Below are 18,614 nucleotides of genomic sequence, written 5' to 3'. Positions count from 1 at the left end.
CTACTCTGACCATCCCTCATCTCTGTGTGTTTGAAGAAAATATGTATTACACGAACATAATTTCAAATGATTTTTTGAATGACTTGTTTACATATTTTAATGTAGTGTCCAACCAGGTTACTAACATTTTCAAATACTTCGATACTGAAGATTTCACCTCCAGTAATAAAGTCAGTGTTAGAGTGTATGAGATACAACAATGTATGGCCACCACCTCCACTCAAAAAAATAAACTATATAATAAAAACCTTCAGGCCAGCTCCTGAAGTCAAAGTCAAATAATATATAATGAAAATTCCTTTATGAAGATTATATTCATAATAAATTTATACACTCTCATATTTTAGAATTACTAGGCTGGCTACCTGAAGAAAAGATGAAAGAGTATGTGAACATTCTATCTTGAATATAATTACACGTTCTCTATTATTTGGCAGAATGAGCTGGAAGAGCATGAATGGACTGCATAATTCCACAAGTCTCCATCCATATTTCAGTATCTATGAAATAGTCTGGCCTCAGTGATGCTACAATACAGTCATGAGTGGAGACACTTAAACTATTTTGCCTGCAGTGTTTTTTCCCTCTTCCATCAATAGAGTAGCTAAATGCTATCAGAAGGTCCATTTCCCAGGCCATTAGTGGGAAATGGCATCTCACCTGACAGTTAAACACTGCAGGGTAAACCATTTGCCAAAGAAATGTATCATCCATGGACCTTCCTGTTGGTCTCTTTCCCAAATTAGATGAACGATATACAATAAATAAAATTATACCACTCAATATGCCTTCACTACTCTCAGGTGGAGGGTTTAGGTGCACTTTTATGAGGCTTCATTGGGAATTTAATAGGGCTTAGGGCTCCTAATTATCTAGGCTATTGTTGCATCTTTGAAGGAAGAACCATTAATGACAACTACTTACAGTTTTAAACATTTAAGACTGACACATACAAAGAAACATGACTATACAATGTCCCCAGAGGGCAAAGACAGTCACCATAATGTATCAGTATGAAAACTGGAAGTAGTGAATTTAGGTCATTTTTCTAAGCACCTACTAGTAAATAGGTCAGCATTTGAGCTCTTTTTTTGTTCGTTTGTTTGTTTGTTTTTCGAGACAAGGTTTCTCTGTGTAGCTTTGTGCCTTTCCTGGAACTCATTTTGTAGACCAGGCTGGCCTTGAACTCACAGAGACCCGCCTGCCTCTGCCTCCCAAGTGCTGGGATTAAAGGCGTGCGCCACCACCACCCGGCTTCTCATTTTAATACGAATTTAGTGAATGTTAACTGTGTACCAGATGGAGACATATTTAGGGATCTATCTTCGCTGTAACTCTATGGTTCTATAACTTTATTGTTCCCTAAAGATGTACAGGGTTAGCCTAGGCATTTCCCAGGGCTGGTTACTTAAGCTAGACTAAACTGTAATTCTTGGTAGCAACTAAAATAGCTTTTACAGCATCGACTGTATTTGGCGGCATGAACTAGTAGCATCGAGACACTCTTCCTTATATTTAGACCTGCTTCCATCTTGAGTGAGAATAAAAATAAAGAACAGTTGTCTGAAACAAATGGTATGCAGGCAGCAGACATAAATAAACTAAACTGGGATCTAACCCCTCAAGTTCAGTTTTTTCTGTAAACACCTTACTGGGCTGGTTAGGAATTCTATAGAAACAAAAGCATACATAGGTAATTCACACACCCTACCCGCTATCACCAAAAACCTTTACATTAAATTTTAAAACAAATTTATTTTTGATAAGTCCTAAGTTTGTAGAAAATAGTATAAATAAAGAGATACCATGTGATGAGCACCGACTTTTCCTTGTAGTTTTCTGAGGTTGCCATACTGGACTTGTTATCGTTAGTCAGTCAGTGGTGGTACATTGCTAACCCAACTCTATATTTCATCCAGATTTCCTTACATTTTAATTAATATTCCTTGTCACATGCTCCATAGCCATTCTTCAAGTCTCATTTTAGAATTTCCCATTTTGTCAGGTGCCCCACAGTCATCGAATAAACAATATTATGAATTAAACTGAGGTACTGGTCATACTCAGTATGTTTCTTGCTCCCGAGGAATCCTAGTTTTGAATGCTACTCACTAAAAGGGGAAGGAACTATATCTGTGTATATTATGACATTCATTTATAAATATGTATCTATAAACACTACATATTTAAAAAATCACATGTAGACTAAGCTAAATCTGAATGCATAAAATTATCCTGAATTCCAAACTATTATTACATTTGTCATTATATGACTATCAGTACTTCAGGTTGTTTATTACTTTTAAATAAAAAGAAAACCACACACACACACACACACACACACACACACACACACACACACGATACAATGCATCACTGTGACTGACTCCTCTAGATGGCCTAGAGTGAAGTTTGCTCATTATAATGCTTGATTTGTACACAGAGGTTAGTCTCCTGTGCCATGCAATAGTCTCAGATGATGGTCTCCTGTGATCCTGTGAAATGCAATATTCTCAGAACTGAAAATTCAGTAGGGAAAGAAGAGGAATAAAAACAGTTCTTGTTTTTATGACATTAATGTTCTAATTTGAAAATTAAATGATAACTGTAATACATCAGTAAGTGTTCTGAAGAAAAATAAAGTGGGATAAAGAGGGGTGGCATGTGTTTGTAAAAATACTATAATCAGAAAAGATCAGGAGTGAAAAAGCCTGATAAGTAGGATAAAACCCTCCAGATGGAGGAATAGGGAGGATGACTTTCCTGACCATACCAAGAATAGACTGTTCAACAACAGAACTTACCTATCTACAGACTCTTAGAAATTGGAAGGTAAAAAAGTTTTCTCTAAAATATTTTTGAAGAAAAACAAACTTAAATACATCTATAACAACAACAACAAATCCGACCTAGTTGTGAATTAAACTCTAACACTTAAATTAATTAATTAACTAGTTGATTAAAAGATTTGCTATAATGCCAGCACTTTGCTCTTTGAGAATGTTTGAAAAGCAGGAAGTCGAGGTTCAACAGGCAAGTGCAAAGTCAAGAGAAAATTGATTCTACTGCACCCATTTTTCAGCTTCAAATTAAAATATACATGTGCCCAAGGCATGGTTGCATGACTGGTTACATAACTTTATTATCATAAAAGTGAAAATAGTCCGATGATTCCTACTAAACACTTCCCTCTTAACATCTCTGGGTCCAATACAAACAATACCCAAGCTCCTCCAGTGAGGTCTTTGCTGCCCTGCTGCTCCCCAGGGAGTCAATTTTGCTTTTTCAAGCACTTCCTCTTCTAAGTAAAGTTTTTGCCTGCTAGTCTTCTGTGTCTGTAAATTCTTTTATAGAGGAGAGGAAGTAGCAAATGCAAAGGTGTCGATTTTCCCTGCAGACATCAGCTACAGAATACCGATAAGGACTGAAGATACCATATATTATTTTATCAAGACCAGTTGGTTTGTCTTTGTAAGTTAAAACAAATGCATTTTCTTATAATGGAAGATAGATCGATTTTACTTCCTCAGTTGATTTGCCTTACACACTTCACCAAGGTTTGTAAATTTAAAGAGAGTAACAAAATCCATAAAAATAAGGGGAATAAAACAAACTTTTACTGTGCCACATGCCTTTGCATACATTATATATTCATTCATTATAAAATATATTATAATACAGGTTATGACTAACTCCATTTTAAAGATCAATAATCTAAACCCTAGTCTTGTATAACTTGCTCCAGAAGAACAAATCATAATATAATTATTTTAATAATTATAGCATTTGAATTCATTCTAAGCATTTTTAAGATATATACTTATTCACTATTAAGGAAAATAATACAAGATGATATCAGTTCTTTTTTGTCTACAAGACATTGATCACTAGTTGTAATACAATGAAAATTAGTTTAGATTTTGTCTGTTGTAGTAACATTTAGCTACTTACTTGACAAGTCATTGAAGACATAATATTTGAATTAGGTAATTACAAAATCCATCCATTATGCCAATACTTAAATGATACATAATAGAAGACTTAATGAGCACATATATATGTTCAATCATTCATGTGCATAGTTACTACATTCATAACACGTTAGCTATCAGAAATTCATTTTTAGACAAAAATTAAAATTTTTCTATCTCCTAAAATATATGGACTACTAAGAAAGAAATATACTCAACAAATAATTGAACTAATGAAGTATTAAAGATAATGATAAGGTTTCTGAATGAAAAGCACATGTTATTGCAAGAGGTCATAAAGCAAAGGAATTTTATGTAGATTTTGGAGGCAAAGGCTGGTGGTCATGGAAGGTGGCTCTGAGGAAGTCAAATTTGAGGCAAAATCTGAAATTGAACAAAAGTTAATCAAGAGCAGTAAAAGAAAACCCTAAAAGAATCTATATTTCCAATTACTATTGAAAATTATATGTATATATGAAAAGAAAAAGGACAGCAAGAAAGGAAATAAGTAAGGAATAGATTCAGGGAAGGAAGAGAGGAGAACAGAGAGGTAGGAGAAAAAAGGAAGAAGCCATTGTCAAAAAGCCTTAGTTGGGGAGGGGCATCTGAGGTTCAAAATGTACAACATACAGACATTCAAATGTATTAGGATTTTTTTCAAACAAAGAATGGATATCAGTATATCATTATTTCGTTGACAAGGTTTAGAAAAAAACTATTTTGAATATGTTTATCATTTCCAAATATTTGTAATTGATATCATTGGACATTCGATAACTTTGGGCTAAAACAGAATACTTCTGATCTGCTAAGAACTCTATGATGTTATTTCAGTGAGTTCTGCCAACACTTAAAAAGTGTTGGCTGGAGTGGTTAGGAAATTTATATAGAGTCTTCATAGAATTAAAACAACTCTCTCCAAAGGTGAGTTCTAGTCATCATAGAGTTAAATTAGCCCTCTTCAAAGATGAACTCTAGTCATCACAGAATTCAAACAACCCTCTCCAAAGATGAGTTGTAGTCATCATAGAGTTAAATCAGCCCTCTCCAAAGATGAGTTCTAGTCATTATAAAATTAAATCAACCCTGTCCAAAGATGAGTTCTAGTCATTTGGCTTTGTTTCCTTCATATGGATGAGGACTTGTAACTTAGTAAAACAGAACATGCTTACGTCTACCCAGTTATTTTAAACAGTCCGCACTGACATGCTGGGGGAACTTTCCATGGTGTTATTAAAGACACTTGTCCTTGTAAATAAAGCAGGCTTCATGCAAGCGTTGATATGTTTTTATAAGAACTCTAATTTTAGGTCATAAGAGAAAAAGTTCTGGTTTTTCCTCTCCATGGTATTATCCACAGAACTCCTTACCCAGCATGCTGCTTTTGTGTTCTCAAGTTCTTGGTCATTCCTGTAGTCTCTAACTTAGATTCCTATGTAAGGTCTAAGGACAGAGGGGAAAAAAAAACGACTCCAGTTTGGCTAAGATCACTTCCCTTCTGCTCTGTCATAGAACCAGCAATTCCACAAAACACAGCCTGGGCTGGGAATACAGAGCCTGCTTCGTGTGAGTGAACTCATCTTTCTGGTCCTGCACAGTAACTTAATATTTCTGTATTTTTATAGAAAGTGTTTAAGTCTTATACATGACACATGGAAAGATCCTATTTCTGGACAAATATCAATGGAAGTCAATGACGTATAGCACACACAAGGGTCAAAAAGAGCAAACAACGGTTGACTTAATCTACCCCACCATTAGCCACTGGATCTATCAAGTCATTTGTGTCATCTTTTTGCTTTGGGTCTTGTGGATAGAAACCAGCTGCCTACACATGCTACACAGACATTCTAATACTGAGCCACACTCCCATACCATCTAGCTAATTTTAAAACTGTGTCATCAGTCATGTTCTTATTTAGAGTCTCACACAGTTATGTTTTATCAAGGAAAAAATAAATCTTCAAATTTGTTTAATTGAATTGAAAAGGAAAGGAGATGTGAAAGCTTGTCAAAAGTTGTCTTAGGGATTTTTGCTACTCAATAAGAGATTTCCTTGCCATGCAGTGATGGTGCACACCTTTCATACCAGCACTCGGGAGGCAGAGGCAGGCGGATCTCTGTGAGTTCAAGGCCAGCCTGGGCTACAGAGTGAGTTCCAGGAAAGGCACAAAGCTGCACAGAGAAACCCTGTCTCAACCCGCCTTCCCCACCTCCCAAAAAATAGATTCCTTTAAGCAATTCTTTGATTAGAGGATAATCTTTCCATTTGGCACTAATGTATTAAAGATACTCACTGAGTTAAGACACACATAAAATGACACACTTCTTGTGACTAATGTGTTGCTCAGATTACCATATCATTTTTTTTCAAAATTCTTATGTGATTGTAATTAATTTATAAAATCTTACTTATTGGATTTGATAGGGTATATAAAAAATGTGTGTTTGTGTGTGGGGGCGTTGGGGGGTTATATATTGTAGTTTTCTAGCTTTCCTGACCCAAAGCCAAGTGGCATCATGGATACAGACACTAGGAAGCCTGTGGAGCTGACATGAGTCATTAGGGTGGCAAAGGTTTCCAACAATTGCTCTCTTTTATCTAATATCATTAAATAAACCTTTGAAACTATTCTAATAAAAACTTCATCCTTGGGTAGTCAAGCTCAGGTCCGCAATAGAATGTGGAAAGAAAATGTTCTTTTGATCACATAATTCCTCTATCAACCGTTATTCATTCATTTTATTTGTGCTAGGTGACTTTCACTCAACAGTAATATAACTGTTCAAGACTACTTTTCTATTGCAGATTTGGAATATTTTTAGGTAAAGTTAAAGTGGTTTTGTTTTTTTTTGCTTTTATTCGATTGTTAGAATGGATATGGGAAATTAATATTCCAACAATATTAATGCATCTTGTATGGCATCAGGCAGGCAAGATCCCAGCTCACATGAGACCAGGGCACTACACTCCTAAAACTGACTCCTGGTTTTTCTCACATTAGGATATTGATTACCCACCATGCATAAAGGACAGAATTAAAAATCTTAATATGGGAGAAGGGAATGGTGGTGGTGGTGATGGAATTTCTTTCTAAACAGCTATTAAACTTTCAAATGACTAAATATACAAAAAAGAAAGAGGAAGCAACCAGCTACATTTTATTGTAGCAAGATATAAAAAGTCTTATTCTGTCATTTGTTCATTTATAAATAAGTTATATTTGAACACATAGACATCCATATCAGTCTTAATGATATTTCATTCATTCATATCACACATAAAATTAAAACTGTTTATTACTACCAACAGCAATAAAAGTATCAATCATAAGGGTTAAACACAAATTGATGGTGATACCATATATATTCCAAGGATAGTCATATATACAAAGGTCCTCAAGCACTCCCTTCAAAATGCATTTGTAATAATAAGTGATTGGGCAATAGTCCTATTTTGTTTCTTGAAAAGAGACTTTAAAAGGTACCATGACAGACATTGTGTTGCAAAGGCAAAAACATATTATTTTTCCTGTCCAATAAAACTGTTCACATGTCAGTGTTTCTCTCAACTCTAAGCAAAAACACTATAAAATAGAGCAATAACAATTGAGTTTATTATGAACAACAAAAGAGCCTTGAACTGCATGGTAAAAACTCTAGTTCAATTATTTGCAAAGGAGACACTAATGTAAATAAACACATCTGGACTCCTTCACCTACTATTAACATCTTGTCTAAATTCATCATTCATTAGCAATAAAATTATTTCAAAGGTTTACTAATTTAATATCCATAAAAATAAATAATAAAAGCAACCAACTAAAGGAGACCCATCTGACAGAACAGCAAATGCTCTATCTGCTTGTGGGCATATTGTTCAGGCTAGCTTATTCACTCATTATAATAGGCATTTATTGAACATTTACTCTGTGTAAGACATTAAACACATATTTTTCTAGGGTCAAAATAAACAATCCAGGTAAGTTTTCAATTTTTAGTGCATGCATGCAGCTTTTATTAAGCTAAACAAATGAGTCAGAGAATTAGAGATTGATATAAACTGTGGAAAGAATAAAGGTCTAATGGTAAATGTATGAATGAAAGGATTTTAGAGAGGAATGGGTGGGCCCACTCGACTAGAATACAGACCTGAGGACAGTTTTCTTCTGTACAGCAGAGCCCCAACACTTTACATAATGTTTTTTTCCTCAGTATTGTGTTTAGGATGTGGTTTCTTTCCAATGTTTCATGTGTTGGAAGTTTGGTCCCTAGCATGTTGGCACTGGGAAGGAGTATGGGACTTGTAAAAAATTGAGTGAGATGAAATTCCTCAGAAGATGTAACTGGATTCACATTGCTCTCTTATTACTATCTATGGATATCATTTGTCATGACACATACTTCTTCATGATACCACCCAACAGCACTCTCAAAAAAGGCCACATCAATGGGGCCCTTTGCTATCTGACTTTCTTTCTCCCTGTGACTTCATTGCTTTATAAACTATCCAGCCTCTAGCAGTTTGGTATAGTATTTCAAAATACACTAGTGCACTCAAACATTTATAAATTATGCCATCCTGTATCAAAACTCTAAAACTGCTTATTATATGTATTGGCTTTTATACAGCAAGGGACTACAATCTATCACATCAGAAAAATACTACAGTGGTCATATGCCATTGTTCATGTTACACTTTTAAAGGAAATTAAAATAAGAATTATACCCAGAGCTGTGTCTCACCAAGGTAATTAACAAATTACACTATCACAGATAATTGAACTTATAAATCACCGGTCCTTACTGTTGAAATACTGAGAAACTGATTAAACTAGAAAAAAAAATAAGTTGGCTTAATTCAGCAGAGACCAGAGGGCAGAAAGATGATGGTGGTATAAGCAAGGAGAACAGAAAGAAGTTAAAGTAAAGAATAAACCAAACCGAGGTGTCTGAATCACTGAGTTACAGTTCCATCACATTTAGGAGTGCTCAACACTGCAGCCAAGTTGTACAATAGTCCTACAACACTCATGTGATTACCTGTCACAAGAAGCATGGCTATAGTGAAAACTGAATTAATATTCACAAGTTAATAATTATGATGCCTGACTCTTAAAAGGGTTTTGCTTCTTATTTAGTGTTCTGGCTTGATAATCCATCACCAAATTAAACGGAGCTATGGCTGGAGTTTGGGACAGAACGTACACGCTCCAGAATCCAAGTTCATTGTTCAGGTCCACAAAAACCAATCAAACAGACAGTCACAGGGTGAATAAATGTGATAGTAACTGTTTCCATCTTAAGCCTACATTTCCCTGCTTTCAAATGTTTCCCTTATTCTCACTAAAGCTGTAAGCTATGTCTCATTGATTTTTAGAACTATCGTTCCCAGAGTAAAAAAATTCAAACTTTTTTTAATCCAAAATGATACCTTACAAGCTATAAAAATTTTGCCATACACATCTGTGTTAAACACTCCCAGAAATTGTAAAATGGCAAGTTCAAAAGCAAGGCCTGTCAAGAGTCATACCATGAAATTAGAGATGCCTCATCAAAATGTCAAGGAAGATGACTTTTCCTCTTATTGATTTTAGAACAAATGTAGTTGAAATAATTAGGAAAACTCCAAACAGCTGTCCATCAAATGAAGACTACACAGAAGGAAACAAAGACCTTGTCACACCCAGTTTCACCTGGTAGCAGACACTGTCCTCCTAGCATATCTCCTGACCTGCTGAAGAGAAGGAAGCTCTTTTATCTTGAATTCAGTGTGGATGCTTCATTGTAACAATTTCAATCACTATGTGAAGGTGTGTTTTACAAATATATGCATGTATATATTTGCATTATTTATCTTAATTGAAATTACTGCTAGTGTACATTTGTGTTTTCCTCTAGTGCGGTTAATTTCATATTCCCATCCCATCCTTTTAAAATACATGTCCATTGTATTTTATATGAGTAACTAACTGCAAATAACTTTAATAAGGATTTTTATGAAACCAAATCCTTAAGCATATTCATGAACCTCATTAAGTCTTAAACAAAAGGTTTTCGCTCATCTAGAAAAAGGGTTACACAAAGTGATATTTTACAGAAATGGAGAAGGGAACTGCTTTATCCTGATTTTTTTTTTTTTTTTTTGAGAGAAAGGAAGGTGACCTTCTAAAATTGAGTGTGACAGTATACTCCTTCATCCTGTCTCCATTCAAGTCCTAAAATAGTTTCATCCAAAAACTTCTGCCTGCTTGAAATGGAAACATTAGATAAGCTATTGTTACGACAAAATGATGATGTTTTAAGCATGGCCATGTTCCACAAGCACTGAAGCGACACTTCCTCTTTGGGATTGCATGATTGAGAAACTTAAATTAAATGAAAATACTGATGCTGCCTCTGAGAGGCTCACAGTTACAATTAACTAAGATGCCCCCTGATCTTGGCAAGAGGATTGCAGAAAATATTATTGATGCAATACATGTCTCCTTTTTCTTTCCAACTGAGAACATCAAAAACCAAAGGCAACAATTAAACTCAACAGATTCTATTGATTTTATTGATTGGCCATGGAAGGTTCAGTACCAATCACAGATGACCCTTCCACTTTTTATCCATTCTCTCCTGTACTCTGGCACTGCAAAAGTAAAAGATCCTTTTTTGAGAAGCGGAACTAGTTCAGGTAAAGCAAGATGCCTCATTGTCTTAGTCATTAATCTTCAGGTAATTAAAATACCATCATTTTCCTCCAGACAGAACACATTTCAGGCACAATCAATGAAAAGTTTACCAATGCATCTAACCCCAAAGCATTTTAAGAACACATTTCCATGTTATAAAAATATAAGACCAGAACATGCCAGTAGTACTCAATACTCTCCAAAACACCCATGAACAGAAACAAATTAATTCTGACATGTGCTCATCTGGTTAATTGATTCCCACATGCGCAGAAGGTACTAAGTACAAAGCTCCAACACCAGAAAACATGTCAGAAATGAGACAACCCAATAGGAACTTTTTTTTCTAATTTATAGAAATCCTTGACTTCTGAGGTACTATTTCAAAGCAACTTTAACAAACACAATTTCCATCGATTGAACAAAAGGACTGTACTCCACCAAACACTCTCATGGAGGGATAGGGCTATATATCAAATGACTAAAAAAAAAAACCATTCAGTCTATATTTCAAAACGATGGAGTCTAAAGAGAATAAAAGATAAAATATAGAAGAGTAAATAGCTTACAGGAAAGCACTTAAGATTTCAGGAAGTTTCACAGCTGCCATAAAGATTTCTGTTTTCTCCATAACCTACCTCCTTCTCAACCCCAGCAACAGAACATAAAACAAGTCAAAGTTACATGTCCTGTTGCTTATACAGCAGGCTGTAAACGTCGAGGAGATTTCGCAGGTCACATTTGACTTATGATTCAAATGTGTCTGCTTCATTTTCTTTCACAATTCAACACAAAGGCCACTGGCAATGTTGAAATATTTCTTAGTGTTATTCAGAGACATGAAGACAGGTTTCATTAGTTCACTACTTCAGATTACTTAGCAGTTCACCAGAGTGCAATTGGCATGAATTTGACTCATTTAGTATTGCCCTCATCAATCCTGGAAGATACCACACGATAAACAGAAAGCCTGAAGGAAAAGTAAAGATCTAGATGGGTCTGGGTAAGTATGAGTATATTTCAGATAGATACATAATAATCATCTGAACTAATTAGGGGGTATATAATTTATTTTTCTAAGCTCTGAAAGGTTTTAATCAATGATGATTCTGTAAATACCGTGGGGCTATATGGCTCTGAAGTCATTTGCTAATTATAACCCATTACATAAGACACATCCTTGGTTACAGATTTAATTTAACTGGAGCTCTCGACGTTCATGACAAACAGCTCCATGATAAAAAAAAAAAAAAAAATTAATGAAATTTCCCAAAGTAACATTTTAAAATAACTTTTCTGAATGTCTTCTCATACAAACATATACCAAATAAATACTGCCTAACCAAACAATTCATACCAAAATGATCAAGTTTATACACATTATGAAGGATATCTCTGACCAGCATAACTTTTTCCCCCTTTTTACAGGCCAATTAAAACAGTTCGATGAAAAATTACTGAAATCCTAAGCCCATTGCCATTCAAATCATATAAGATACTGCCAGTAGCCCTCCCCACTCGGTTTTAAAACCATATGGAGCTCTATTTAAAAATTTAAACTTGACTTTAGGCATACACATCTGCATCTAATATTTTGGCAGTAAAAACCAATTCACTCTACTTGAATGTCAAATGTAGACTTAATATTGTATTTTACTTAAAATAATGCCAATTCATTCTAACCCCAAAGTAATAATATTTTTATTTAATAAGTATAATTAATCGCCTACCAAGACAACACTTAACTTAAAAGAAATATTGTGGAGCAATTACAGAAGTGTATACTAACATTTCCCTTTTGGAATATTCATTATTATTGTTTGCTTTGGTAGGACACTATTCTGGGAGTGACTATTTCAAAGTTATATGCAAGTAAGAATACCAGTTTTTATTAAATTCCAACAAGCTTTGGGTGGAGGAGCTCAAATTTTAAGTGGTATAAATGATAAAAAAAATTATATAATATAAAACACATATGTGCATGCATAACCAAGTATGTATATACACGGTCACCCATATACACTTCCCTATATAGTGTACATTGTACAAAAAATGTAAATATAGTGATACATCCTCATATATAATGTGTTTTATTACAGAGATGGATGTATATGGCCTCCATTTCCAAAATAACATAACTCCAGGGTAATCAAATATGAACTCATGTATCTCTCCCACACTCTTTTCGATGATACAAAGAAATACTTTAAATGTGCTTTTAAATTAACCAGAGGAAGTTGATTCAATTTATGATGAAATAAAATTAAATGCAAATGAATAATGAACATGGTGACAGTCTGAGAGGGAAAAGAAAAAATATTTTAATGTACAGGCTCTATCTTACGATTCTTTATTTTTTTTTCTTAAGAGAAATGTAGAGCACCCTAAGATAACGCTTTTGACACCAAAGTAAGAGGTTTTAACATAGAGTAATTAAGACTAGAATTATGAGCTATGTCAGGGTTCAAACTAGAGCTAAGATATTTCAATATTTTTTGAAAAGCAAGACAACATCACAAAGGTTACCAGCTAGCTTTTTGCACTGTCTGAAAACTGCCTTTCTGAGTCAGCCACATCTAATTTTCATAGAGCCTGAAAAATTACTCCAGGGTAAAATTACTTAGGGTGCTCTACATTTTCTTAGGAAAAAAAAAGAATTTTAAGATAGAGTCTGTACATTAAAATATTTCAGAAACATGTTTTGGAGTAAGGATTCCCAAAGTCTTACAACATAATTACTAAGGGAACAATTCAGTGAAATGACTGAATCCTAAGGCAATTCATTTCAGATTTCAAGAAAATAATTTAAGAAATGCAATGACTAAAGAAAGTCTCAGCTGAACTGAAATCAGAGATTTCAAGTAGTTGGGAGACCAACTTCTACTTCTCATTCTTTGGAAGAATGATTGAATGTATATGTTGCTTTAAATGACACACTCATTCATTTACAAATAGTAAAAGGGTCTACACTTTCTGCAACCACAGAGAATATAATGAAAAGAAATACCTGTGAGGTCGAGACGCCAGTGAGCTAACAGGAACAGTTTATGGGCTCAGGTTGGGGTAAAGAATCTTGTTTCTCCCTCAGTAGGAAACCACAGCAGAACGGCCCAGAGAAAGCATTCTGTGGAGTGCGGCATATCCAGTTCTGTCCAGCTGTATACTTCAAGAGATTTAGTTCCATTTCATTTGAATTGGAGTTTCAAGAGAACAACTATTGTTGTATGGATAGGCATGCTTATGAAGCAATATTTTCTTTTTATGTCTGTTCCTGGGGTTTAGCATGAGCAAACTCTGATTTGTGAGTCTTTGCTTTCCCTGAAGAAAAGTGGTCAGACTGAAGTGAAAGGAGAGAGGTCCCCCCCACCCACCCCATTCTGGAAGTAGAATTCCCACAGTGTCAAAAAAACCACAATGAGATAGTGTAACAAAATATGGCTGTGAGTTCCCATCTGTCTTCAACATAAGTTTTCTCAGCCATTCCTTCGGTAAGTCTCTATTAAAGTTGTGCATGTAAACAGCTGGAGGTTTAGATACTAACTTGAACACAGTTGCACGTATTACATACTTCCTGAGAATCTGAGATATGGTTGGACCTTTGAAAAAAATCATAATTAACAACACAGTCCTCAGCAAACAGTTCCTAGAACATGTGTGTTTTGAGTCAAGTTCTTCATCCACATGGAATCCAATCCCTCTAAACCCCCTGCCTCCCATTTTCTTTTGCTTTTCATGTTCTCCACCTCCCATGAATAGAAAAATCTTCAGGCCGTATCCTAGAGCTTAAATGACTGCAGTGTGCTTTACAATGTGGATGATGGATAACTTTTTGAAATATTATAAGTGATTGCACTTTATTTCAGAAGCTACTGCCAGGAGGAAAATCACGGGCCAGATTCCTAACTCCCTTGGAGCGCTCCTGTAGAAATGACCCCATGAAATTCCTCAAGCCAGGAAATAAATATGGATTAGACTCTGTCTCAAATGCAAAAATCACTTTTATTCTTGGCAAATTGCGTGGATAGCTTTGGATTTGGATGTAAATTTTTGTTTGACCCATGTACTCTCTGCCTTACAGACACACGGACAATAAAAAGGCAAACATAGCAATATAACTTTGTGTCTTAACCCCATAGCACTGGAAACACAAGTGGACACTTTTCATCCATGTGTTTTGCTTATGCGATGGTATCACTTTCGTTAGCTTCAGTTTTAAAACAATAGCATTATATCTATTTTCTCAAATATTGAAACATGAGTAAAAGTTAATCCTAAGGAGACTTCAAAGAGATATCACCTTGTCTATAAAGAAATTTTAAAAATGCCACATATATGTAAAGAGTCTTTAATCTATCAAAAGAAATTTTCAAAACAAATATGATATATAAATACTTTATTACAAGTATTGCTAAATAACTGAAAATAGAATTGGCTATATTTTTTCATAGATGCTGAATAAAACTTAATCAATTAAGAAGGTTGAAACTTCTCATCCCATGCTTTCATTACCACATAACAATGACAATGTCCTCTACTACAGTCTTATGACTTTTCAAAGAATTAAAGCCCAAACTTTAGAGTTATTGAAAACAGTTATCATTTATTAAAGAGTTGAATTGCATTATTCTGGACACTAGGATAAAATATCTACTTCTTATAAAAACATTTTGAAGGTCAAACTGTAATCTGCACTTGACATATAAAAAACCCTGCATCTCAGAAAGTTGGAGCAGTGCTTTGCTAGAAGCATGGATGCTTAAACTTCCCTTGACTAGCTCTTCGTTTTTTTCTGAACACTCAAAGGCATGCATATAATCTAAAAAAAAAATCAGATTTAATTAATCCATAAAAACAGTTGTTAAAATTTCATACTGTTAAATGAAGTTTCAAAAACTGGCACAGACTCATTCTTTCATTGTCTAAAATGAGTATGAAAGTTTAGAGTCACTCAGAACTGGAGAGCTTTCTTCTCAGAAATCATAAAGGACTTAATTCTACAGTGGCTGGGGAAACAATTTCAAATGTTCTTTCACATTCATACAATATTTAGAAAAGAGATAAAGATAATTCCATTCAAGTTAAGATTGTACTGTTGTGATTTTCACAGCACTATAAAATAATTTAATTGTGCTTATTTTTATTAATGTATGACTTTTATTATGACATTTCAAAACCATGACATTCTTCCTACTAGAAAATGGTTCCAAAAGGTAATATTTTGTTGGGGAGGGGAAGACAGCTCAGTGGTTCAGAGCAGTGACTGCTCTTCCAGCAGGACTGGTTCTAATTCACTCTGCCACATGATGGCTCACCATTTTCTGTAACTCCAGTTCCAGGGGACCTATGCTCTTCACACTAGCACATGTGGTGCACATACATGCAAGTTAAACACCCACCATACACAGAAGACTAATCAATCAATCAGTCTGTCAATCAATCAATCGTTTCTTTAAAGGTAATTTTAAGCTATATTTGGAGAGACAATCTTAATTGAAAAAGAATATATTTCTGGTGTGTAATATTACATATCCTAGCAAAAGTGATACATCTTGTTGCAGGGCATTCCGAGTGAGAAAACTGTCCTCGGGGGCTTGACAGCATGGGGCATTTTGCAACAGCTCCTCCAGATTTGCACACTGCCATCATCATGTCAGAAAGTGTTGTTTATCTTCAGGCTTTAATAACTACACGAGAACAAAGGATAAGAATACAGGAATACATGGACAGCTGAGGCCTGCCAAGTAAAGGTTTTATCATATACCCATTGTTAGAAGGAATCATGTGGAGGGCTGTTTCACGCCACATCATATGTATAAGCATTAAATTCTGAAAGCTTATATAGGAGTGAAAAATGTAGTATTGAAATTATACAGAAAGAGGCTTTAAAATACAGAAGACAATTAACTGTAAAACCCATGGGAATAAACTTGACAGTATTTTTATGAGCTGGTAGCACATGTCTGGATCATTAGAACCTACTAGATATTATGCAATCTAAAATTTAGCAAATTGAAACAAGAACTACCATTGAGGTATAGATGATATAATTTGGGGTAAAGTCTGCTAAAAGGCCTTCCCGCCATTTTGCCTGGTTTCACTCGGGCATAGTAAGTGCGTGGCCCATCACTGAGGCACACATAAGCATAAGATGTACTGGCTGTATACTGGGGCCGAGGACATTGTGACAGTGATTACCCAGCAGGCCTACCTGTGTTTATTTGTGTGGGCCTCACAAGGGCAACAAATTGGAACACTATTGCTCTCTGAAGCTTAGCCTCAAGACTCTTCAACGTCTGTGCAAGAAGAGCCTTGCATTGCTAAAATGAAACTGTGGAGGCTAGTTCTAAATCAAGTTCTAAACCGGTATCTCTTCCCTACCTTACAAGTATTGTACAATTTTGGAATGTTTCAGAATGTCACTGGATAGAGGCATTATAATAAAACAGAAGTGACTCATCTGCTACCTTTTTTTTGCAAAAAAAATACTAAATTCCAGTGATCATAGTTTACTAGAAAACTTTTCAGAAGACATACAAAACTATATGCTAAATAGTATTTCTAAGTAAAAGATGAATAGATGTAATATTTGATGACCTTCCATCTGATAAAAGTTTAACTAAGAATTAACTAAGGAAATAAACTAAGAATAGATAATATGACTGAGAAGAAGACAACCTTGAAATTAAGAGATTGGATTTTAAAACAACATGTAGTTGCCCAGAAAAACTGCATGAATATTTTAGAGCATTTATTTTCAATTACCCCAAAGCATGTTGGCATGTTCAGCACACAAAACAAACATATGATTATATGGGAGTACTTACAGCTTCTCATTCTGATTTTTTTTATTTCAACTATGAACTCTTGTTAGAATACAAAGTTTCTAATGACCAGCAAGTTTTCTGTTTTCAAAAATTAACTAAAACCAAGAGAAGACACCTGTTAGATGACAATCGTAACGACACTTCAGGGATTTACTCATATTTGTTCAGGTTTAGTATGTAGGTACTATGAAGGACAACTGAAAAGATGACAAAGTTGCTCTAGGCTGACTGCAGAAATAGGCTGTCTTCCAGTTGAAGAGGATAATGGAACCATTGCGTCTGCTGGCAAAATATCACTTGGATAGGTTGCTTTCTATTAATTCTTAACTTTAACTTTGAAATGTTAGTAGCTAATTTGTCTGTGTCTAAATAGACTAACTCAAATGAAGGCTCTAAAATCCATATAATGTGTGGAATATGGAAAAGCCTCTTTCAGAGAAGAGCAGAATAACGTGAGGTATTTTCATTTCCCTAGTACTGCGTAAGACAATGAGTGTTCAAAAGGTCAAGGCTGTGTGTGTATGTGTGTGTATGTGTGTGTGTGTGTGTGTGTGTGTGTGTGTGTGTGTGTGTGTGTGTATTGGGAGCATGATTTGTAGTGATACAAATACAACTTAGGGCCTGAACATGCTAGACAAGAACTGAACACTGAGATTCAATACATGTATGCTTTTTTTTTTTTTTTAAACATTTCTGGTTTCTAAAGTCACCTTAGGCTTTTATTCCTATTTGTGTAACTATAAAACATAGTTAAGTGTGTAACAATTCTTATGATGGTTGAATACATGAGTGAAAGAATAAATTAATGAATTAAAACCAACAAATGGAAATTACAGACAATATTCTAAATTGGTCTGAGAAAATATGTATAGCTTCTGAGATGCTAGATCCTGATCATTAGAAATATTCTCCCAAACTAATTAGAAACAGACATTACATTTATTGAAGTTTTATTAAAATATTTTATGAAATATCTACCTTGTGAAGCTTATATCCAGAATATTAAAAAAAAACAAACTCTACTTTCTTTTTTTTTTTTTTTCTTTTTTTTTTTTTGGTTTTTCAAGACAGGGTTTCTCTGTGTAGCTTTGTGCCTTTTTCCTGGAACTCACTTGGTAGCCGAGGCTGGCTTCGAACTC

At 34.8% G+C, this 18,614-nt stretch overlaps 1 protein-coding gene across 7 annotated transcripts in view; it reads right to left on the bottom strand.

The window, feature by feature from the left end:
• Nav3 (neuron navigator 3) overlaps window positions 1-18,614 on the bottom strand; it is a 767,863-nt gene that overhangs the window by 289,819 nt on the left and 459,430 nt on the right. Inside the window, exon 1 of one of the 7 annotated variants that reach the window (XM_028873087.2) lies at window positions 13,659-14,002. The exons of the other annotated variants lie outside the window; for them this stretch is intronic. The gene's annotated coding sequence lies outside the window, so the exon portion shown is untranslated. Of the gene's footprint in view, window positions 1-13,658; window positions 14,003-18,614 lie in introns of those variants that run through there. 7 annotated transcript variants of the gene reach the window in all.

This window comes from Peromyscus leucopus, chromosome 18 (genome assembly GCF_004664715.2).
Source record: "Peromyscus leucopus breed LL Stock chromosome 18, UCI_PerLeu_2.1, whole genome shotgun sequence".
Classification (NCBI taxonomy): Eukaryota; Metazoa; Chordata; class Mammalia; order Rodentia; family Cricetidae; genus Peromyscus; species Peromyscus leucopus.
This window is presented reverse-complemented; position numbering and strand designations above follow the sequence as displayed.